General features: G+C 40.5%; 1 protein-coding gene across 2 annotated transcripts in view; it reads right to left on the reverse strand.

Moving 5' to 3' along the window:
• The window catches only part of dusp7 (dual specificity phosphatase 7), a 77,178-nt gene that overhangs the window by 43,026 nt on the left and 8,889 nt on the right, over nucleotides 1–25,263 (reverse strand). The gene's annotated exons all lie outside the window — the stretch shown is intronic.

Genomic DNA, 25,263 nt, shown 5'->3' on the forward strand with positions numbered 1-25,263 from the left:
AAGAAAAATATAAATATAAGTCAACACAGAAATCTGCTGCTTGATCATATCAGCTTGGAAAAAATGTCAGCCCAAGGTTCAAGTAACTTTGAAAGAATTCAGTCTCTCTGGTCTCCCATGGCTAACTCCATGACTTAGGGGGTGGGGGGGGCCTGGTCGTCGCTGCTCCTTGCCCTTCTGCCGTAGGCCGGGGTGGGGGTCGGGGCCTCCGGGGCCTGGCGGGGGGTGGTGGGGGCTCCGTTGGTCGGGGGGTCGGGTCCGGCGCCTGGGTGGGGCGGGCTGGGGCGCTGCGTGGTCCTCTGGGCTTGGGTGTGGGGGTGCGTGGTGGGGGGGTGGGGTGGTGGTCTGGCTTGGCTTGGGGGGGTGGTCCCTTTGCCTGTGCTGGGGGGGGTTGGCGGGGGGCGCTGCTCGGGGGGGGGGCCCAGCGGCGCTGGATGGGCTTCCCATCTACACCTGGGGCTGGGATCGGCCCTTCCCTGGCTCTGGGGCGGGACGGGACAACCCTCTCGGGGCCCCCGGTCGCTCTGGGTGTCATCCGCTTCGGCTGCGGGGTCTGGGGGGGGGGGTTGGGGTGGGGGGTCTTGCAGGCCCTGTCCTGTGGGGGGGCATTCTGGGGGAGGGGGGGGGGCACTATTGGTACGGGGCAGGGGGGGTTGACGGGTCGGGGTCTCCGCTGAGGCCATCGGCGGTTTCCCCGGCCGGTTGGCTGCCTCGGTCCCGTCGAGGCCTGACCAGAGCTCTTCTAGGGCCGGCATTTGGGGGTGGGGGCCTGGGCTTGCTCCGGGGGGGGCCAACGCTTTCTGGCTCCTCTCTCTCTGTGTGGGGGGGGTGGTGCTGGGCCTGGGGTGTCGGCGCCTCCGGGGGTGGGGCCCCTGGGCTGGGTGGGCCTGGCCCCCTTGTTGGGGGGGGGGGCGGGGGACAGCTGTTTGACCACCGGGGGACAGTCTATCAGCTGTCCCCAACTTACCCCCTTCCTCATATAACCTCATAACAGGGTGAGGGGGTGGGGGGCTTAGCCTGCGATGAGCCTGGGGGGGGGGTTTACTAGGCAGTGGCCCCCCTCCTATGGTTGCCGTATGGAGTGGGCCCCCCCTCTTTCGGTTTTATTTGCACCTTAAACATGTAGGGCCCTTGGTAGGGGGGGTGCTTGGACATCACTGCCAGCAAGCAGCAGATGTCCTCCTAGCACCCTACCCGCCAATTTTAACCGCACCTTAGACATTTAGGGCCCCTTGGTGGGGAGGGTGAGGGGACGTCACTGTGAGTAATCAGGAGATGTCCCCTTAGTGCCCTACCCGCCAATTTTAACTGCACCCCCCTTAGTACATACACCCCTCCCCCCTCAATATATACATCCCAACATAAACACACACACATGCACACACACACTCTCTCAAACACACATACACGCACACACATTTTGCAAGGAAGGTGGGACCTAGGACCATCTGTCCCCTGCCTCTTCCCTGGTGGGGGGTACGGGCCCCTTTGCAACGGCGGCCGTGTCCCCGGGGTGCCGGCTTCCTGGGCCCGGCGGTGCTCTCTCCGCGCGGTGGGGGGGTTCACATTACATCTGAGCCGGGGGTGTTCATGTCCCTGGGGGGTGGGTTCTGGTCCTTGCTCCTGAGTGCTGGGCCCCGCCAAATTTCCAACTGTGGCCGAGCCTGGTCAGGCCATATTTACAACACCCCTTGTGGGCCCTCTTTTTTCCCCGGGGTTCCCCCCTCCTGGGCGGGGGCGGCGGGCCCCCTGCCTCGCTCTTCCCTGGACCAACCGTGGGCCGGGCGGGTGGCTGCCTGGAGTGCGGAGCGGGTCTCCCTTGGGGGGTCCTGGCTCGTACCTGGGGTTGGGGCGGGGGGATGCCCGGAACTCCTGGGTGGTGGTGGGGTGCTCGTCTGGGGCTGTGGGCGTCCTTCTCCGGTGGGGCCCTGCGTTGGGTTCTCCCGGCGCGGCGGGGGGGCTGCTCTCCTGGTCGGGCTGGGGCGGCGCTCTCTTTCCCTCCGTGCCTCCCTGCTCTCTGGCTCTGGGGGCCTTGCGGCGGCCCTGCTGGCCCTGGCCTGGGTGGCGGGCTTGGTCGCCCGGGCGGCGGTTGTTCCCTGTCGGTTCCCGTGTGGCGTTGGGGGGATTCCGGCTGCCGCTGCTGGTGCGGTGGGGGTCTTGGGGTGGGGATGGCTGGGCATTCTCCCTCCTTTTTTTCACGTTCCACCATCCATTTTAGAAGAACATAAACACTCACCTGGGCACAGGTGTTAGCTCACCACTGCAACAGTTTGCATGACTGAATGACTGAAATATCTCACATTAGTTGGATTTAAGGCATAAGTATGCGTGTGAACACTATCTGTTTCGTGTACATGTCGACAGGTGGACATTTTTGCAACTAACAGGTGTGTTTATAACATTTGAGTGTGTGTGTGGAAAGGCTCCGCCCTTTTTGTACTACATTTGAACCTTGCCGTGGTGATTGACAACCAGTAAACTTGTTGCTTTATGCTGCTTCATGGTCTTACCCCCCTTCCCCTCCTATTATCACCCCCTACCCCCCCCTCTCTCTAACGTCCCTCTCTCTTCTTCCCCTCTTTCCTTTTCCGTCCGGTCCAACACCAAAGATTTTCAGACATGTTTGAAATTAATAAAGGTTGGCCTCAATTACAAAAGGGGTTTATTCAGGCATACCTTTGGTTTGTCTGAAGATTAATAACCCCTCTTGTTAAAGTAAAATATGTCCAACCCAAGAGGCCCTCAGCTCTCATCTGACTGCCCAGTTGTTGGACAGGACAAGTTAAAAAATAGAAAAAAAAAAAAAAAAAAACATTACATAAAGAAATTGATTCATTTGCATGTACGACTAAACATGTTGGCCAAAAAGGTGTTCATGTTTTATCATTTCTAAGTAATTCATCGTTATGTGTTTTGTTGAGGTGATCAGAGAGAAGAAAAAGTTCTTATAGCTTGAAATGTAAAAAATAGTTAATTTCCTATTATTCTGCCTTCTAAAAAAAATCATTCTTCTATTTGGAAATTAAATTTGAAAAAGAAAAAAAAAAACTCCAGTATAAATGAACATATTAAATAATAGAGAAAGACATAGATGGTTGACAATTATTGCCATCAATTTCATTTTATCTACATAAATACTCATTTAAAGAAAAGAAGACTGTCATGCCCAGAACTCTTTCATTTTCTGCAAAAAGCTTTAGCGTTTTATCATAGTAGGATAAGTATTTAAAAATATTTCTAGAACTTCTCTTTTTGGTTTGCATTCTGTGCTAGACATTAAAAAACTGCTGTGATGTTTTAGTCGAAGTCTCCTCATGACTAGGCTTTGCCTACCTGACAAGTTTACTGATTTCTGTAGAAGAAGAAGATTCTTTTCATCTTTCTTGTGTAAGCTCTGAAGAATTCCACATCCGCTGCTGCTGTGTCTCATTAAAGCCCTTTTTAGGGTTTTGAAACAGGAGAAATGTGCCACACAAAGTCAGTTTATTTTAACATAGGCACATGCCTGAGTACACAAACAAGTGTGTGCGTGTATGCGTGTTACCGTGGAGGCAATCACACATCACAGCACTGGTAATTCCTGAGCCACTGTTGCCATAGTTACAGGGTGACAGAATATCAAGCTCTATATTTGTGTATTTTTTTGCCACTTCACCCTAAGTGAGTGCTGATTTGTGAGGATTCTAGGAGTGCCTGGCACAGCCCTGGTGTGTATGTGTCTGTGTGTTTAGCCCAGATGTGACATGTGTGTTCTGCTGGTGCGTGTGTGCGTTTGAGTGACAAAATAGAGGAAATACTTGAGCTCGTCTGTTGGCACTTTAACCAGAAATAGGCCTGATGAACACCTACTCACCACAGAAGAGCCTCTCCTCCATTGAGCCCCAGACTGAAAATTACTCTGGCATCACTGAGTCAAGGATGATGCATATTCCCCACCTGAATCAACCTGCAAAACGCTGACTTTTTCTAAAATGCATGCTAACAATAGCTGGGTAGGAAAAAAGAAAAAAACACCCAAGGGAAATATTTCTCTAAACCTGAAAAGCAATTCTACTTGGTCCTAATCTACATTTTTTACAAATGAGATTACCGGTGAGATTAACGTTTAAATGTCAGCAATGACTTTTTGGTTTAGCACGAGCTTTTAAAGTTATAAAACTAATGTTGTTACGCTAACTTAGCTTACCTGCGACTATTGATGACACCATTGAGTGGTTGTAACATCCGAATTTGAAGACACAATGGCTGTGTCCGATTTCCCACCCTAATCCCTAACCACTAAAAAACTATTTAGTGTGGGACTATCTAGTGCCCTAGATTTTAAAAGCAATTCGGACACCATGCTCGCTACTCTTTTTTTTTTTTTTAAGACGGCAGACATGGCATCATCGATTTAACGAAGTGAAAATCTAATTGATATGAGCGTTTTGCAACAACTATTTATTAATCCGCTGAGTTCTGAAGATGAAAACGTTGATGGTTTATAAAAAAAAAAAATTGGGGGGAATTGGACAGCAATACAAAATGGCGAACGGACAATATAGTGCACTAAGTGACTAGTGACTAGTAAAGGAATTTCGGGCATAGCCTATTTTTCCATAACTTGTAGGGGTAGGGAGAAGCCAAAGAGGTGGAGGAAGAAATTGGATTCGGCCTTAGACGAAAGTTTAAGCAGTTTACTTCATAGAAACTACAGTATATTGAAATTTTTAGTATTATTGATAAGAATAAAAATCATAAATAACATGACAGTTAGAGTAATTCACTGGTATATATATAGTTTTTTAGACCTAATCCATTACCATATAGTGTCTTAAAAAACAAAACAAACAAAGACAGGTGTGTGAAATGAAGTGGCCAATGAGTGTAAATATACATGTTTTTCACAAATCTTTGTAGGACTGGTATTTCATGACTGCAATACTACAAAGATGTGTGAAAATATATGTATATTTGTAATATTGGTATTTTATGACTGCAGGCTCTCTTGTGTTTTGTCTTTGTCTGGGCCTTCAAAGCACCTTTATAGGAATTTATTGTGAAAGTGAAATCAGAAACCATTACAAAAACCTGCTATGAGAAGCAACACACATTCACCATTATGGATTAGTTTTAAAGCAAAATAGGAAATAAAGCTGAAACATTAAATACTAATGTGCAGTGAATACAAGATAAAACGTTTATAATGCAAGACATAATTGACTTTTTTTTAAAGTATCCATTTCCAGTATGAAGTGACTCCTAAGCTGAATGTTTTGAAAAAGTTAAATAAACAGTTACGCTGATTAGTATTAACGTGTAGTTTTCACATTATGCAAAATATTCAAACTATTCTTTTTGTAATTTGGAAGAAAAAATTGTTAAATTTACATTTCAAGGATTATATTTGGATTTTCCAACTATCATAAAAAATTTGATACGAATAAAATAAAAACATTAATTTGCATCACTTATTATTTCAAACTTAATACAGATGTGACTGTCAAAGATTATCTTTTTTTTTCCATTCAAAAATCTGCTGAATATTTTAACCTGAACAGGAGGTTTTTATTTTTTTGGGCTATTCCTGTGAAGAGGAACATTTTATCTTAACAACACAGTGGACCACACCTACTTGTAAAATCAGCAACACTTTTGAGATATAAGAACTAACAAATCAAATCAAAGATTCTCCTCAGCACCCTGTAACACGATATGCCAATCTGAGCTTTAACAGGAAGCTGTGCTGTTCATGTGTGGGATATTAACACTTAAAGCCTCTATTTTCAGGTGGAGTGCTGCAACCTGAGATGGCTGGCAGCTGTGTCAATCTGGACTGGGCTGCGAGCCCACAGACAGGAAGGCAGACTGGACACTGGGGTTTAGGTGTCAGTGCGTGCAGGATGTGGATGTGGACACCCGAGTCGCGTGATATGCGGAGAATCTGTCACCCCTGATCACATGGTGGAATCCGTTGCACCAGGCCAAGGACAGGCCAAGATTTTCCCACAGTCAGAATTAGTCAGAATGACACAGACGCTCTGTCTGCTCAGACACAACATGGAGAAACATTTTGACATACTTTCTTTCAGGCACAAAAACGGGGCTGTTTACCGAAATGAAAGTCAGATGCACAACAATCTGACACACTGAAACAGAGATGCATAAATGATCTGAAAAACATTTAAAAAAAGCACAATTTTTATGGAAAAATAACACTTTTCTCTTTACAATAAGAGACTTATATTACAGCATAGCTTTATTGCTTATTGAGATGCTACATTGGATGGCTCCACGTGTAATTTTTCTTCCACAGGAAAGCATTGGCAGATAAGCATATAAAACCCCTATAACTACTCAATTTATGTAGAGAAAATGATTGTTTTTTTACAGTAAGTTTTGCTAAATTTATGCAAGACCTTTGTCTAATTTCCTCAGAAAAGTTATAGAAAACTTGGAGGTATGTACTCATGAAGCTACGGACGCACTAGACATGTGTTCAGTAACGCCCTAAACACAGTTTTGAACGCCATTTTACCCCTTGGTGTTCACACTGGAAAGGCAAGGAGGGGCTTATTTTTCTTTTGAAACTGTTTACCAGCGCATGTCCTGTAGTTATGGTGCAAATTTCATGAATCTTGCTCAAGGCTTTAACTTTCACCGTTCTATTCTGATATATGTAAAGACTTGGTGTCATAATTCGAACCGCTATTGTTAATTTCTCCTCTGTGATCAATTTTCTATTTTTTTTCTTTTTGAATTTTCTATATTCTCAATTTACTTATGTGAATTAGAAGGGACGCCATCCTTAGGTCAGGACCAAATACAAGCACCTGATTGGTCAAAGTTCTACCTGGTTTAATTTTTGATGTGCATTCAATGGCCACACGTTTTGCATGTAGAGCCCGAAAACGGTCAAAGAAACCTGCGTTGCTAAGCGTTAAGAGTTTTGAACGCAAAAACCTGAAAGCTGATTTACACAGATGGAAAATCAAAGATCTGGCTGCTGAGAGAGTAAAAACACAGATTTACCTTAATCCCGTCTCATGATGTGAGCCACAAATCATCAAGGCAACCAAATGATCAGATTTCTGTGCTTAGCTGAGCCATTTCTCAAAGGAAAAATACCAAAACACGTATCATAGAGAACATAACGTATCAATGTTCTGCCAAATTCCATTTTTTGAAGTCTACTTTTATACTTTGCCCGCAGATTATATCTGTCAAAAGAGCGTTTTCTTTTTTATCAACTGAGAATCCTAGTACCTAAACATAGATATCTTTACATCCAGATGTGTGTGTTGTTATTCTCATTTTCTGCAACCTTCATGATGATGAAATCCGACTCCATTATCTTTAGCTTTTCCTTCCAGGATGCATTTAGCACATGTAATTTACTCAGCTCTTGCTCATAGCCCAGGAATCCCTCATATACTTAGAGTGATTCCACTTAGAGTGATGATAGAAACTAATCTGTTTGCAAGTGAGAGTGCACATTCACACAGACAGCTCAGCTGCTGTGCTGTAAAGCCCAGATTCACTTTAACTAATAAGCATCACTGACACGGAGCTTGGACCACAACACGACTGGAGGATTTGTAGCTCATTAGTTTCTCTGATGCACGCGTGCGTGGATTTGTGCGAACAAGGCCGCACACGAACCGAGGCCCTGCATCCAGCAGAAAATGACTCGTTGACACTCCTGACCGCTAACTCTTCAGCTCTCCTTACAGATAATAATTAGGTCTGACACACAGCAGCAACGATATAGAGAGAGGTGGGAGGAGAAGAGATGAGAAAACTTTAGGAAGAAAACGCTGAAAGAAGTGCTGAGTATGAGGGGAGGGGGGAGCAAGGATGGAATGAATGAACCACAAAATGTTTCAATGAAAGAACACCCTGTGAACACCTAATGAGCTTACAACGTGGAAGGAACATTTATAATTATTTTCAATCCATCAGAGAGCTTCGATTTCTGAAATGAATGTTTGCCCTAATAATGAAGCACTTGACATGCAGCTTGCATATGTTCACTCGGTCAGCAGAAGTAGTTAAATGACATGAACATTGATCTTGAATGAACAGGGTTTCGCCTCATCACCTGGACTTTGAATTAAAATGATCCAACAGTTTATACAGTTTTTGTGTGAGTGTTTGAGTTCTGTTCAAGTTAAGACTGAATAGAAGCAAAACAATAAACCCAGTTGAATGTTTTGTGTATTTCCTTGCTAGAATTTTCTTCTATATCTAGATTTTATTTATATGGTGGCCCAAAAGTGCAAATCACACCAACACTTGACTCAGCTTAAAAACATTATGAAGATAACAATAACAAAAAAACAGTAATAAAAAACATTACAATTTAGAAAGCAAAACTAAATTTGAGAAAGCAAAACACAATCACAAGAAAATGAAAAGGAAAGCAAAAGTAATTTCCATGAATCAAATGAAATATAAAAAAATGAAACACAATAAGAAAAGGTAGATGCAATTAGACATCTCGGATTTGATGATGGATTTTTGATGTTTGAGTTTTCCCAAATGCATTTTCAATGTCTGCAAACTAATTAAATACTACTTTATGATTAGTATGGAGCATGTCCAGTATCGCTTCATGGCAAAGAATATCCGGAAATAGAAAATTACTTGTGTCTTCTGAAGCATTTTATTTTTATTCAATTTACATTATGTTTTGGTTTCTTGAACTGTGTTTCCATTTCTAAAATGTAATATTGTATTTATTTATAATTTTTTTTGCTTTCTTAATTGTTGTGATCTATAATATGGGTGTGTTTTGAGTGATCTGTTGCTGTGATTTGCAATTCCAGGCCACCATAGTACATTAATGGATCTCATCACATTCTGGGCTGTCAGAGTGAAGAGAGCCATCCAAGTTGTTTCCGACTCTATGATCAAAACTGAATTATTATTATTATTGTTGTTGTTTGATCTTTACTTCCTAGTGTACAGTGTGTTTTTTTATAGGAAGCTTGACTTGGGGGGAAACGCACAAGAATTCCAATGTACATGTGCTGCAATGTATCTGTGCAAATAGCAAATAAAACACTACTCTACTCTACTCTACTCTACTCTACTCTACTCTACTCTACTCTACTCTACTCTACTCTATTGAGAGCAGTCTGTAAAGTTAAGCAGGCTTTCTGGTGGACACAGTGTGGAGTCACACTTTCGGTCAGTGACCAGAATTTACAGGTGAAGAAGTGACTGGGTTTTTCTTTTTTCTTTTTCAAATTTTAATAAAAGCATTTTGCATAAAAGTCTGGGATTGTAGCAGATTGCAATTGGCATCTTAAATAAGCAGAAAAGTCAGCTTACACTGGGTTGAATGAAGTGGTTTAGTAAAGGAAAAGATAATCAAAATTGGTTCTTAAATAAGAAATAAACCTTTTTACAAAAAAAAATATATATATATTCAGTAGTGCTAAACAAAATCTTGGCTAAAAAAAGCACCCTGAAAGTACAACATGGCCATATATGGTTTCTCATCATTTGTTTTGACAGGGAGGATATCAACTATCATGGAATACAAACAGATTGACAACGTTTGGATAGATTGATTATTTAACTGATCTAATATTGAAATATAAAAATATAAAATTTCATTTTTCTTGAACAAACAGTGAGCTACCTTATAGGGGAAAAGTTTAATGTTCTATCATTTTTAACCACAAACACACCCTTTTTTTCTGAAATACTGGGTGACATGTTTTCCACTCTTAAACTCATTTTTCTCTCTTAATCCTCCCCCCTTTTATATCATCGTCAAGGGGCTCTAGAATCAGCCACCCTTACCCCCTTCTAAGGCGACCCAGCCCTGAAGGTCAAATCACACCAACAAATCCTCCAAAGCAAAAATAGAATGAAATCACAACAATTTGAAAACCAAAAAAAGTAAAATAAAATAAAAAGTTTAGAAATCAGAACGAGATTCCTGATACCAAAACACAATAAAAAATGAAAAATTTGTTTCATTTCTAAACATTTTATTTTGATTTCTTGAAATTACTTTTGCTTTCCAAAACATTTCATTTTTAATTCCACTTAATTTTTTTGTGTTTTGTTTTTTAACATTTTGTATTGATATCTAAAATGTCATTTTGTTTTTTTGTTCTTTATTTATCTTTTTTCATATTAGTTGCAATATTTATTATATTTGTTTCATTTAATGATTTGTTGGTGTGATTTGCATTTTAGGGCCACTGTATACTTCCAACAAATAAGTGCAATGTTCAATCCAAACAGAACTTTTGGTCAGATCTGGTTCAGCAATATCGGCCCAAATGTATTTGGTCAAGCCTACCTTATTTTCCATATATTTTTTGTTTTTTTAACAGAAAACAACTGAACAAAATCAAACACTTGGCCCATAAATACAATGACAGTTTGCACATACAAGGAGTCATAATAAAACCATACAGGAAATTCAAGATGATTGGGTAAAAAGAAAAGAATGATATAATAGGTATTGTACAGGCTGTGCATTTAGTACACATGTGGTACAAATCTTCTTCTTCTTCTTTCTCTTTCGGCTTTTCCCATCAGGGGTCGCCACAGCGAATCATCCTTTTCCACCTCACTCTATCATGAACATCTTCTACCCTAACGTTAGCCAACTTCATGTCCTCTGTTAAGACATCCATATATCTCCTCTTTGGCCGTCCTCTTGCCCTCCGGCCAGGCAGCTCCATCTCCAACATCCTTCTACCAATATATCCACTATCCCTCCTCTGAACATGTCCAAACCATCTCAGTCTGGCTTCTCTGACTTTGTCGCTAACACAGGCAACATGAGCCGTCCCTCTGATGTACTCGTTCCTTATCCTGTCTAACCTGGTCACTCCTAAGGAGAACCTCAACATCTTCATCTCCGCTACCTCCATCTCAGCCTCTTGTCTCTGTCTCACTGCTACCGTCTCTAACCCATAGAGCAGAGCTGGTCTCACCACTGTCTTGTACACCTTTCCTTTGAGTCTTGCTGGCACTCTTCTGTCACACAACACTCCTGACACTTTCCTCCAACCGCTCCAACCTGCCTGCACTCGCCTCTTCACCTCTTTTCCACAATCCCCATCACACTGAACTGTTGACCCCAAGTACTTAAACTCCTGCACCTTCTTCACCTCAGTCCCCTGTAACCTAACGCTTCTACCTTGATCCCTCTCGTTCAGACACATGTATTCTGTCTTACTACGACTGACCTTCATACCTCTTCTTTCCAGAGCAAACCTCCACCTCTCTAGCTGTTCCTCCACCTGCTCTCTACTCTCACTGCAAATTACAATGTCATCCGCAAACATCATTGTCCAGGGAGATTCCTGTCTTACCTCGTCTGTCAGCCTGTCCATCAGCATAGCAAACAAAAAAGGACTCAAAGCTGATCCTTGGTGTAGTCCCACCTCCACCTTGAACTCCTCTGTCTGACCTACAGCACATCTCACCACCGTCATACTTCTCTCATACATGTCCTGAACTACTCTGACATACTTCTCTGCCACTCCAGACGACCTCATACAGTACCACAGCTCCGCCCTCGGCACCCTGTCATACGCCTTCTCTAAATCTACGAACACACAATGCAGCTCCTTCTGACCATCTCTGTACTTTTCCATCAACATTCTCAAAGCAAAAATGGCATCAGTGGTGCTCTTACGGGGCATGAAACCATACTGCTGCTCACAAATCTCCACCTTCTTCCTAAGCCTGGCTTCCACTACTCTTTCCCACAGCTTCATTGTGTGGCTCATCAACTTTATTCCTCTATAGTTGCTGCAGTTCTGCATGTCACCCTTGTTCTTAAAGATTGGGACCAGAACGCTTCTCCTCCATTCCTCAGGCATCTTCTCACTCTCTAAAATCCTATTGAACAACCTTGTTAGAAATTCCACTGCTGTCTCTCCTAAGCACTTCCATACCTCCACAGGTACGTCATCAGGACCAACGGCCTTTCCGCTCTTCATCCTTTTCAGAGCCTTCCTAACCTCATCCTTTCCAATCTCTGCTACTTCCTGCTCCACAACAACCACATCTTCCTCCCTTCTTTCCCTGTCATTTTCCTCGTTCATCAGCTCCTCAAAATACTCCTTCCATCTTTTCTGTACACTCTCTTGGGTTGTTAGCACCTTTCCATCTCTGTCCTTAATCGCCCTTATCTGTTGCACGTCCTTCCCATCTCTGTCTCTCTGTCTGGCTAGCCTGTACAAGTCCTTCTCTCCTTCCTTTGTGTCTAACCTGTCATAAAGCTCATCGTAAGCTTTCTGTTTGGCCTTTGCCACCTCTCTCTTCACTCTACGCTGCGCTTCCTTGTACTCCTGTCTACCTTCCTCAGTCCTTTCTACATCCCACTTCCTTTTAGCCAACCTCTTCCTCTGGACGCATTCCTGTACTTCCTCATTCCACCACCAAGTCTCTTTACCGTCTTTCCTCTTTCCAGATGACACACCTAGCACCTTCCTACCTGTTTCCCTGATAATCTCTGCTGTAGTTTCCCAGTCATCTGGAAGCTCATCCTGACCACCCAGGACCTGCCTCAACTTCTGCCTAAATTCCTCACAAGTTTCTTCATTCTGTAGCTTCCACCACTTGGTCTTCTTTTCTGTTTTCCCTCTCTTCTTCTTCCTGACCTCCAGAGTCATCTTACACACCACCATGCGGTGCTGTCTGGCTACACTCTCTCCTACCACCACTTTGCAGTCATTAACCTCTCTCAAATGACCTCGTCTACATAGGATGTAGTCCACCTGAGTACTCCTACCTCCACTTCTGTATGTCACTCTATGTTCCTCTCTCTTCTGGAAGTAAGTGTTGACTACAGCCATTTCCATCCTCTTCGCAAAGTCCACCACCATCTGTCCCTCCAGATTCCTTTCCTTCACACCAAACCTGCCCATCACCTCCTCATCACCTCTGTTGCCCTCACCAACATGCCCATTAAAGTCTGCTCCAATAACAACTCTCTCTCCTCTGGGAAAACTCTCTATGACCTCATCCAACTCACTCCAGAATCTCTCCTTCACTTCTAACTCACAGCCAACCTGTGGCGCATACCCACTGACTACATTCACCATCGCCCCTTCAATTTCTAACTTTAGGCTCATCATCCTGTCTGAGACTCTTTTCACCTCTAGAACACTGTTTACAAACTCCCCCTTCAGAATCACTCCTACCCCGTTTCTCTTCCTATCAACACCATGATAGAAAAGTTTGTATCCTCCTCCAATACTACGTGCCTTGCTGCCCTTCCACCTTGTCTCCTGCACACACAGTACATCTACCTTCCTTCTCTCCATCATGTCTGCCAGCTCTCTGCCTTTCCCTGTCATTGTGCCAACGTTAAGAGTCCCTATTCTCAAACCTATGTTCCTGCCTTTTCCCTTCTCTCTCTGGCAACGGACCCTTCTGCCTCCCCTCTTTCTTCGACCAACAGTAGTCAAATTTCCACCGACACCCTGTAGGTTAACAGCATCGGTGGCGGTCGTTGTTAACCCGGGCCTCGACCGATCCGGTATGTCTAAACTATTGTGGATGATTCGCATGGTTATTTGGCAATTTTTACGCCGGATGCCCTTCCTGGCGCAACCCTCTCTATTTATCCGGGCTTGGGACCGGCACAGAAGTTACTGGCTTGCAACCCCTGTGGCTAGATTCCACATGTGGTACAAATGCTCTCTTAAAAATTGTAGCAAAGTCAAGTTCTATATAAGGCAAGAAGGTTCCCGTCCAAGCTTTACTCTTACTTTGTCTCACCAGGAGGGAAAGAAATAATTTTGTAATTATATAACGTGGACTGTTTTCACTTTCCCCACTACTTTGGCTTTCTCAAGGATAAAGAGATCTACATATAAAACGAGTGGCACGAGGTGTTTTGCTTTTGTTTTTAAACTTTTGGGGAAAAGTTTAGCTTATTCTGTGCTGAACTGCAAGCTAAAAGCACCAGGAAGAAATTGGGGTGATCAAACTACATAGTCAGACCTCCTATTTGTAGCTGTGAATAAAAAGATTTCCATAAATACTCATGCAATGACTGCCCTAAACAAGGAACAGCAAGCACAGAAGTCCATGTGGTCTCAACTTACCACAGTAACACAATTTAAGGTCGAAGCAACATTTTTACCAAACCAATGCAAAAAGACAGAACTTGCACGACCAGACACAAATAGTGTCACTGTCCTGTAACTCTTCCAAATATTTTAAAGCAAGTGTCTGGTGATTCTCATTACAGTATCCTTAGGGATATCAGATCTTATCTCATTTTCATGAGGAAGGGCACCTGTCAGACTTGTGAAACAAGCTTTCCAGATTCATAGTGAAAGTAATCAACAAAGACACTGCTTATTACAATCTAATTCTTGCCAGATCTTTTCATTGCGGCCAGATTGTCATAAATGTATTTGAATACTCGACTCAAGCAACATTGCAGGGCTTCTGGTGTTATCTATGTACTAATCAGGTAATGAGTGAGAATAAAGAGAAGGACTCCCTATAGATCAGGCGTGTCCAAAGTCTGGCGTTTAAATTTCCACCGGCCTGCAGGCTCCTTTCATAAAATCAAAAATATGCGGTCCCCAGTAGTGTAAAAGAATTGTGTGTACAATTTCTTGATTGTGATTGGCTAAATTAAGTTTTTAGCCGTTGTAAACCTGTGGCAACACTGCTGATGGACCCTTCTGTAACAATTTCTGGCCCATTTCTAAAACGTCAACTGTAAATAATAAAACAGAAAGTTGACAGCTGAACACTTTAAGGAGAATTGAAAATTGGCATCGTTTTTCAGTGAAATATGAAACAACTTTGTCTGCCAAATGCGAAATTCAAGGGAAGTTAACGTCAAGAGGCACCACCAGACAAGAAATGCTATCAAAATTGACAGTGATTTTGAATGTAGTATTTAGATGTGTTCTATGGGAACTTGTTGCAATAAAATGTCACTTAAATAGTTCATTTGAATGTAAAGGTATTAAAATTGTTAATAGAATGTCAGGTCGAATGGTTGGCCCTCACAAATTTCCACGTCACTAAAGCTGGCCCTCTTTGCAAAAAGTTTGGATACCCCTGCTCTGGATTAAGGAAGAAGCAGACCTGGTGAGGGTCATCATTTGCCCTGAATAGTTGGGGTCAGTTGGAGAGGACAGCAAAGAAAAGGAAAGAAAAAGTAGGAAGCAAAAAGTGGTATAGGTTAGTAGCTGCAGCAATAAGAAAACAGGAAGGATTTCGGTTTATTTTCCTTCCGTAAAGTTGCCGTCTGCATTTTGCTCTGAAATTACATCACGAGTACAAACAGTCACTCATTTTCTTGCACAAGTCTGCCTCAACAGAGTTCATTTTACACCAAAAGGTCTAGATTACTTGCTGTGTCATCTGGTGTTCTCTGTCTTGGTTCATTTGATCTGGTTTCAGTACAGTGTCACTCAGGTCAGGGGGAGTTTGTAGAGGGTTATTATGCAAGCCGATAGATAATCTAATTGGGTCAGATAAGACTGGCTAGAGTTCAGAGCTCAATGATAAGCGCAGAATAACTGTTAACATGCAGCAAATGCAATAGAGACTGCTTAAGGAAGCCTCAGAATCTAAGGGGAAATTTGGATTGCTATTTGTTTTTTGTGTTGTTAGTTTGTAGGAAATAGTTAACACGTTCTAATGCTGGGCATTCACTCCAATAACAGATAAGCAACTTTTATCCAGATGAGTGCAAACCACACTAGGACACACACATTTTGTTGTCGGTGGTGTAGTTTGTCCTGCTGAGCTATGCAACAATTCCACTTCCTTCCTGTTCACCGTTGCTATGGCAACAGTAAAGGAGGACCCTATTATCATCAGATGAATCGGGCTGCAAAAATGTATTTTTATCACCACTTCCCCATCTCTCTGCTTAAGCAGGGCTGAGTGTTCTCGCAAGTTTCACGCCACAGCTGCAGAGCAGAGCAATTTCCAAGAATGTCCGGGGAGTTAAAACAAGATAAGAACAGAAAAACAAATTTGTTTTTAACCGCGAAAACCTCGAAATGTTGAATTAAGTCTTCATATGCTCAGATAAGCACAGAGCAGTAAAAGTAAAATAAAACAATGAAAATTGAAAAAAATAATAAAAAAAAAGTTATCAAATGGATCAAGAGTTGCAAGTAAAAGCAGAACATTCGAGTAAATGACGGGTTCCCCTCAAAATGGTTCATTGTGGTAACTGTGTGTAAAAAAAAAGGTTCAATGTACGCTGGTTCATAAAGAAAGGTCTGGCTATATTTTACTTTGATCCCATTCTCAAAAATCACATCACAGAGGCAGAAAAGAAATTAGTGAAGCCCTTTATCTGAGGTCAAACTTTGATGTTAAGGAGTTTTCTAAGTTTTGGCGCTGCTGGTATTAACTCAAAATGAGCCCTCCAGTTGGTTTGAAGTTAAACCTGAACAGAAAAGAGCAGTTTGTACGTCAGTTTAGGTCAGGTCCAGGCCAGAAAAGCTCATAGTTCAGGCTGATTTTAACCTGTGAAGAGCAGAAACTCTGTTGTTTTGGTCGGTCTAAACATTTTTCTAAGCTGTACACTGTCTTCATTCAAACAAATACCAGCTGTGAATTGATCAATTGTTTTTACATAGTGTTCATCTAAAAACTGTGCAGTCTTCCTCTTAATTTCTATCTATCTCTTTCTTGTCATGAGGGACAAATAAAAAAGTTATTTAAGTTATTTATTAAAGGCCATTTTTTTATAAGATCACAGTCACATGTGTTTTTGCCAGAGCTTATTCCAGATGTTATTGGGTGAAAATAGAGTTTGCTCGTCACAAAGGGCTCTCGTTCACTCCTCAGATGAATTTGAAATGACCAGGAAAACCTTTTTTCACAGTGAGAGGAATGGATCACACGTGGCAAGCATGTCATTTCTGCATTAGATACACCACCCCTTTTCCTCAATTTGTATTGACATTATTAACCTGTAAATCACCTCTGGCACAAGTGCACATTTCCGCCAGACTGTCAGCTGGCTTTGCAAAAGACCCTAATAGGGGATGTGTTACAGATTGAATATGTTAGAGAGGAAAAGAAGGTAAGTTGAAGTGATTTGTTTAGAGGGCAACATATGTTCACAACTAACAAAACACTGAATATTTAAACAGAGGGCTCTAAAAAATAACAATAAAAACACAGATGATAGCTTTTTTTGCTATTTGAAGGTCCAAATCTCTGTGAGCGTGCTGCTAGTCTTAGAGCCACCAATCATTTCTAATCTAACTGTATGTCTCAGAGGAACACTTGACGTGAGACAGAAACACTGAGAAGGTCAGAGGTCAGTAATGTGCTCCTTTAATGTCCGTGCTATTCGGAGGAGTCTAGGTGCTAATGGTCTGCAAATCTGACTCTGGGGAGCACACTGCACCATTTTATTCATCATTCATGAATGCCAGAGAGGGAAATGTGTCTAATTGCTGATAATGTTAATGTTGTGAGTTCACAGAGCTGAAAATCTCTGGTATTAGATTCAGTGACCTCCACAGTGGTGCGAATCCATCAACCACAAACGCCTAAACGCAACCATGCTGTGATACAATGCACACCTATTGGCTAAAGGAGCCAGCACCTTCCTGTGGCCCTTAACGGCATAAATGGACCTGCTGGCATCTGTTGGATTGCATACAGAGAGGATACCTCAGGGCCAGACAGGACTGACTCCCAAAACAGAGATCCTTCATTATCAGACGGAAGAGTGAAAGCATAAGCAACAGCAAAGAGGGTCTTAAGAGAAATAACACTAGAGAAATGTTTCTACAGACTCCTTGCAGTGATGTCACATATCTGCCATTGTCTGCCATTTTGGGAGTCACGAGCACATTGTTTTTTTATAATGGGAAAAATCTGCAACTTCAGTGTTCAGAAAAAACCATCAAATCTCATCATGGTACAGACGTGTGTCACTTTTGGTTGTTACAACAGAAAATCTCCAAATTCAAGCATCTCATTTTATTGATTTTCAGATCGCAGCACTCAAACAGGAAAGGTGTAAGCCTTCAGATGCCAGCAGAATCTGTAGTGAATATTTTGTGTCAGGTAGTTCTATGGTTACACATTTTATTCGTCTTCAAGGGTACACATTTAGGCATGGGTACCATTTGGGTTTTATCAGGTACTGGTTCCTATCCATGACTTTTGAAGAGGTGCTGGTACTTAAATGGTGCTCAAACTAGAACTTTTTTTTGTTTTTAAGAGTGATCAAATAACAGAAAAAGTGCAAACTTCACCCAAAAGTGTGCTACAGTGAGGAAGCAGCATCACAGGTTTTTGCAGAGCCTGAATTTGCCTGAGCTGTTTGTTTTTCTTTGTCAGGGACTGTTATCCACACCCACCATGTAGATGATAAATTTTTATTGCAACATAAATGTTGCAATAAACTATTGATGCTCATTGTATTGTTGAATGCTTTTTGGATATTGTCAATATATAAGAAGACATCTCAATACTATGTAACTCAGTCATGTACACCACAACCTCTTCCTCACAGCCCTGCTGCTCTGCGTTGTGCTTTTCGAAAAGACACCAGACTTTGCTTCTGATATGTGGAGACCTTGCGGCCCTATTTTTTATCAGTCGAGTGGACAAGACAAATGATCGACAGGACTAAGAACCACAGTAGTGACGCACTTCACAATTTGACTGCCAAAATGGAGGAGAGGGCGATCACGCAGGCACTGTGATGTCATATGTAAGGAGCCTATTTTAGAAGTAAATTAAGCTTCAACGCCATGAGTTTGTACAACTAAAAAGCTAGGATGTCATGGTAAAAAGTCCATTCCAGTGTTTCTGTAATGGAGCTGCTTGTTCCTTCAACTCATAAATAAATAATTTTTAAAAACACAACATATGGATCTTATGAAATACAAGTTATTTAAATTCACAGAGCAGCAAGAGTGTGATGTTTCAACATTCTGACTTCTTGTTTTACAAACTTCCTTTTAAGACTTACTCTGAAAAATATCATGTTTTTGGTGTTTTTAATATTTCTCTCTTGATGGAGGACACATTTAAAGAAAATTAAGATTAAAATTGCATTTCTGAGTATTTATTTATTCAAAAGGTTGTAAATCAGGAGCAAACAAAATAATGCAGTTTGAAAAAGCTCATTGGTGAGATGTAGAGCCTGCTACAGTAGGCCACAAGCTCCCTGCTCCCCTCTATCCTGATGCATCTACTTGCAGACAAATAGATCCATGGACGTCTTTGTTTTCCTCAACTGAGCTGGTATCTGGCTCAGACTGTACAACTGGATAGCTCTGATATTGCTCGTCATTTTTGTTGCAGCGATAATGTTAGGTTGAGGTGCCGCAGGCTGGTGGAAGAGTGTAAAGAGATGAATGATGGGAAGGTAATGGGCTCACTCAACGCCAACAGTCCCGCCCACAACTCAAAAGTGAATTTCTAATGAACTATGTCCTAAAAAATGACACACATGATCAAAGTTAAAAGACAGCTGGGAATGTTTTTACAGTAAATTAAAAAGATGATTGTAGTGGAACTTAAAAGAAAAATTACACAAATGTTTCGGATTATTTCTCTTTCGATCGTATTCAAACACAAAACTAAAGAAAAAGTGTGCTTTTTTTTCCAGAGACACACGTGTTTACCCGACTGGACGACGGTCACGTAGTGTGTAATCCCCTGCCGCTGTTAATCTGTAACTTATGAGCGGATGTGCAGTGTACTTTATTAGCTCAGAGAGCACCTGATCCTGATCCTGTGTGAGTCAGCCGAGAGGGCGGGGGTGCTGAGGGAGTAATAAACCAAATGAATAAGGAGTTGGTGATAAGAAATAAAAACTGATTAAGAAATACCACAAATGAAAGGAAGTGGAAAATGGATCTGAGATAGTTTAGTGTGATAGAAACACAGAAAATGATGATTTACTGTGTAATAAAGAGAAACTCCTTGTGTGTGAGAGACTCATACTGGTTTATATTTTAACCCAAAAAACAGAATTTCTTTCCTTATTCATAACTTCTTAAAAAAGGACTTTAAATCTCAACATCCTAAAATACTAACTTAGTATTTTGATAGCAGGTGTAGCTATCAAAAGTATTTTGATAGCAGGTGTAGCCACTGAAAAGCACCATGAAGCTGATTAAATATTTAATATCAAAGGCTCTCAACCAATACAACAGCGGCCTTTCGGCCAGTGGCACAGGGGCCAAAGGGATGAATGTGTTTGCTCTACCTGAACAGGGTCATAGTCAAATGTTCACATGTGGCTGATCATGCACACATTCAGATATCAGATGGCCATGATGATGCCTCACTGTGGTAACATATTGGCTGAAATGATCAACTAAAAGGAAACGGCTCATATTGGTTTGAGGCTTTTTCAAGCTGCTCCACTCAACTGAAACTAAGATTTATCAAGACTATAGTGTTAAATGTTGTGCTCTTTCCAGTCTTAAGCCTGCTTTTGCTGAGTTTGAAGAAGATTCAGGGATCAGTTTTTGTCTTTGGTGTTTGCTTCATCTGCTACAACAAGCTCAGCAACTGGCAGAGGTGACATAAATTGCTTTTTTTTTTAGCTTTTTTATAACTCTCACAAAAAACTGAATATGCATTTTATGGATTAAATGTAGTGATTTAACTTGTTGACGTTTAAAAAAGAGAGCATGCGATACTTTAAAGGCATGTATAATTTTCCTCCTGGTCTCCAGAACTTGAAGACACTGACAGGAAATATGGTGCATTTTTTTTTTAGTAAAGCTGAAAACAGAAGTAACAAAAAGTGATTTATGAGAACGTTATCCTTTTTCTTAACAGGTTAAAAAGTTCAAACTTGTATGAATTAAAGTTCCTTAAATATACTATGAAAACACAGAAGTCATTATTATTTGAAAACATTTTTTTATCTTTGTGTTTTTTAATGTTTTACGATCATTTTATCAGAGAAGTGGGAATACTGGAATATTTTCAAGCATAAAAGGAATTCAAACACAACAATACAAAAGCCAAAACAAGTGATTTTTCTCCTCAATTTTTCCTAAATAAAATTGTATTTTTCCTATTAGTAGTTAAAAAAACGTTTTGGATTTTTTAAATGTGTCATCAAAAAATCAATTTTACAATTTTGAACAATTCAGCATCCCACCAGTGAAAGAGGATATTCCTTGAAACATCATGTCAGGGGTTTTGGTTGCTCTTAGTTAGTATACTTTTTATTTGTTTTTTCATCAAAGCTTCACAGTAGAACTCAAACACAAACCCAAAAAGAAGCAGAATCTGGTTGTTTGTCGGAACCTACAAGCGGCAGAGCAAAAAGATGGTTTACATTTCTGCTTTTTCATGCTTAGCCATCTTTTGTATTTGTGGATCATCACAAAACAGCGAGAATAACACATTTTTAATAAAACACTATACACTTTGAAATGTTCAGATTCTGGGATAATCTTAACTCTAACTAAGAAGCAAATATCCACTTTACATTGTTTACTATCAAGGTTGTGCTTTTTTTCTGTTACTGATAGATCACGTTAGTTATGTTGGCAGATTGACAGTTTGTTTTGACACGATAAAAATACTGTGTGTTAAACCCCACCTAATAGATTTTGTGTCTTTAAAAAATGCATGTATACGTGCATTTATCCAGGCAAGACAGATTGAGAAAAGATCCTTTATTCAACTGTGACCTGCCATAAATGTCAAAGATTTTCATTTGAAGAAATTTCAACATTTCTGAATCTGACGCCTCGCTAATACCAGACTAGTGTTTTACGAGGGGAATTCCGGTCAAATTTGGGTCATTCGTTACCCAGACTAGAATGCATTGGTCCAACAACTCCAAAATCAAATCTAGATTGGGGGATTGGAATCATAATCCCTTCCTTTTCTTCCCTTAATTTCGTTTTAAAGGTCCCCCTAAAAATGACCTAAAGTTATTTACAAGTGCATGCAACATGCAATCATGTCCATAAAATGTTGACAATGTAGATTTTCCATAATTACCAAAAAAAAATGAGTTGCAAACCTTTTTGATCATTTGAGTTGAGTTCAATCATTTTTGTGATAATACATTTAAATGACAAAAAAATGTAATAAAAAAGAAAGACGTTGTAGATGAGACTGTTGATCCCATGAGGGAAATGTTGAGTATTCTAGCAGTGCTTGTAAAAGCATCAAGGCAAAAAGCAACTATAACTGCTACAAATAAAAAACTCTGAAATAAAGCAAAACAAATTAAGGAAAAAAAACATGCTGAGACAGTAAGTTAATTGAAGGCATACAGAAACAAACCATTGCGGTCAAATGAAATGTGCTGCGCTTCCTGTGAAGCACAAACCTGTCATTCCTCTCTGTCTACACCCATAACCCCTCTCATTCTGCTCTTGAAGCGGCGAGTTGCTCGTGAAAGTGCTGTGCTGGTTTTTTATATAACTGAAAGACAGTTCAGAGTGTACAGTGCATCAGAGCAGTGTACCACTCACAGTGGGAGGATTGTGAGATCTGAGAGGCCCATTTTGTCACTGCCATGACTGTGGCAGAGGTAATTTATTTCCAAGTGTTTCACCTCTCCCAGTTAGAAGGAGGGGGAAGGGAGTTTAATTAAGAAAAGACAGAAAAAAAGAGCCTCGGTGAAATAAGTCTGGAAGGTGTAATGAAACCATTTAATATGGATGAAGTTCATTGCACTTGAACAGCACTGTGAGACTACAGCTTCACAGTTTTCCTCTATTGTTCTGTTTTATGTTCTACCTTTTACTTTAATACATGACGAGCAGTAAATCAGCCAATGTGTTCACTTTTACTACATCCTAATGAAACACAGGACTGATCACAGATTGTCTTCCATCATTAGAAATACAGGAAAATAAAGGGTTTATCAGAATACTATAGTTTATGCTATTACCTTTTGCTTTTCCATTACCTGACTGTTGATGCCATAAAATATTTTCAGCTTTTCAGCTTGTGGTAAAGGATCTGCTTTGAAAAAGATGACACCAACAGCCACTCCAGATAACATCTGACATGTTTACATCTCTTTGTTTGAGTATATATGAGACGTAAATTCTAAAATATTATTTTTGCATAAACAGCATACATCAGCATACAGATGAACAATCTTTGAATGACAAATGTGATAGTTGCCATTATTCAAAGATACAACATTTGTCACATGATGTTTACTACTGTTTCCCTGGCAGAAAAAAAAAATCAAAAACAGCCAAAAATGTATACATATGTTTTTCTTTTTGCTTAGAATTACTATTATTTTATTTTACAATCAGGTGGAGGACGAAATCAAAGTGTTATATTAAACATGAAAAATAGAATAGCAGCTTGTAGATAAATGATTTATTTTAGTAACCAAACCACTGATCAATTTCAAGCTTTTATTAGTCAGACTTGAAGAAAATATCTTCGTTCACCCAAATGATTTTGAGAAGGACGGCTTTATGGGAAAATCCCAACTGTGTTGCTGGGAAACCAAGTCAATCAGCTTCTACTTTTTTAGTGCCACGTAGAGGGTGGGGCGTTATTTTAATTTATTCCGCCTCCATTGTCAATGTAATGTCCTGTCGCTGTGCTGCTATGAAATGAATGGCCCGCTTGATTGTGTCCCAGCAAAAGGAAAGCAAAGTGAAGGCTCGCCGTACCAGAGGACAGGAGAAGAGGCAAGAGGACATCATTGGAAGAGATGGAAATGAAAATAGAGTATATTTACAGTATAGCCAAGCTCACAGAGAAGCCTTTAGATAGATAGATAGATAGATAGATAGATAGATAGATAGATAGATAGATAGATAGATAGATAGATAGATAGATAGATAGATAGATAGATAGATAGATAGATAGATAGATAGATAGATAGATAGATAGATAGATAGATAGATAGATAGATAGATAGATAGATAGATAGATAGATAGATAGATAGATAGATAGATAGATAGATAGATAGATAGATAGATAGATAGATAGATAGATAAATTACTCCCGAAGGCAATTTGAAGTGGCCAGCTGCCCACACCTAAATCATAAAATCATTCCTAAAACAAATTTTAAAAAAATACATAAAAACATTAAAGGATAACCTTTGTTAATCTTTGGTGGGTAACAAGAAGACTGGACCACTGAAATTACTGTAAGCTTATCTTCACAACTATACCAGCTGAATGCCAAACAAAGTATTTGTTTGTGTAGAACATCATGTCCAGAACAAAAGTAAATGCACCTGAAACACACAAAAATCTATAAATGTTTAAAATTGAGTTGTTCCATTATATTTGTTGGAAAAGAACTACTTTGTGTAACTCCTTGACGCCTGAATTTATTTCCAGTTGTGAGAAAAAATTCACTTATGTATATGCTTTCATGTAGATGCTAAATTACAGTAATTTTCTGAGCCTAAGTTGTTTGATAGATATTTGCATGAATAGGGGATAAAAAGTCAATATAAATAAAGACTAATCTGATTTGATATGGGCTTGAGTAATTAGTAAGTAGAATTAGGCTACTATACAGGTATATAAGTTACTGTGAAAAAGTACTGACATCTTTTTATTATAAAGATAATAAAGAATTGGACTTAAGGTACTCGTACAAAAACTCCCCCCAATCAGAGTAACAAATACTGCCACCATCAATGTGGGCTTTGGTGTATCTAAATGAGAAGCACTTTTCTTTCTATGCTTTTCACTTTCTAAGAAAAACTATAAACCATGGAAGATACAAATCCCTAAAAGAGATTTGCTTTGGGCTTATGCGTATTTCAATGATAATTTCATGATGATCAAAGACCCTAACTGCAGAATTGTCTCAAATGAGGCTTTTCCCACATGACCAGTAAATGAAGAAATCTGCTCTACTTAAAAGAAATGTCTCCAGAAGACACTGTTTTATAATCTGCAATGCTTCATAACATGAATAGTATGACAGCTTAATGCAAAGTTTGTTAAAATGTTTGTTATCACAATGATGATGATAAAGCAGCTAGACAAAGGGTGGGGGGAAAGTAAGGAGAGAGGGATGGTTTAATGGGAAAAAAAACCTTTGGATTATCCATTTGTATCAAGAGGATCATGTTTTCCAAACCGACATGTTAAACTGTGCATGTTACTGTCAGAGGTTTCTAAAAGTCCCAGTCCAATCATCTTTTGATCTATTTTCAGAGCGATCCCAGTGGTCTTAAACAGGATAATGCCGTTTTAGATCTATTTGTCTGCAATTGAGTGCATCGGAGCTTGTGGTCCGCCCACTGTATATTCTTTATCACAAATATGCTCAATCTCCGACAGCATTTTTGTCAACACCTG

This window comes from Oryzias latipes, chromosome 5 (genome assembly GCF_053564925.1).
Source record: "Oryzias latipes strain Hd-rR chromosome 5, Olatipes_Hd-rR_3.1".
NCBI classification, from domain to species: domain Eukaryota; kingdom Metazoa; phylum Chordata; class Actinopteri; order Beloniformes; family Adrianichthyidae; genus Oryzias; species Oryzias latipes.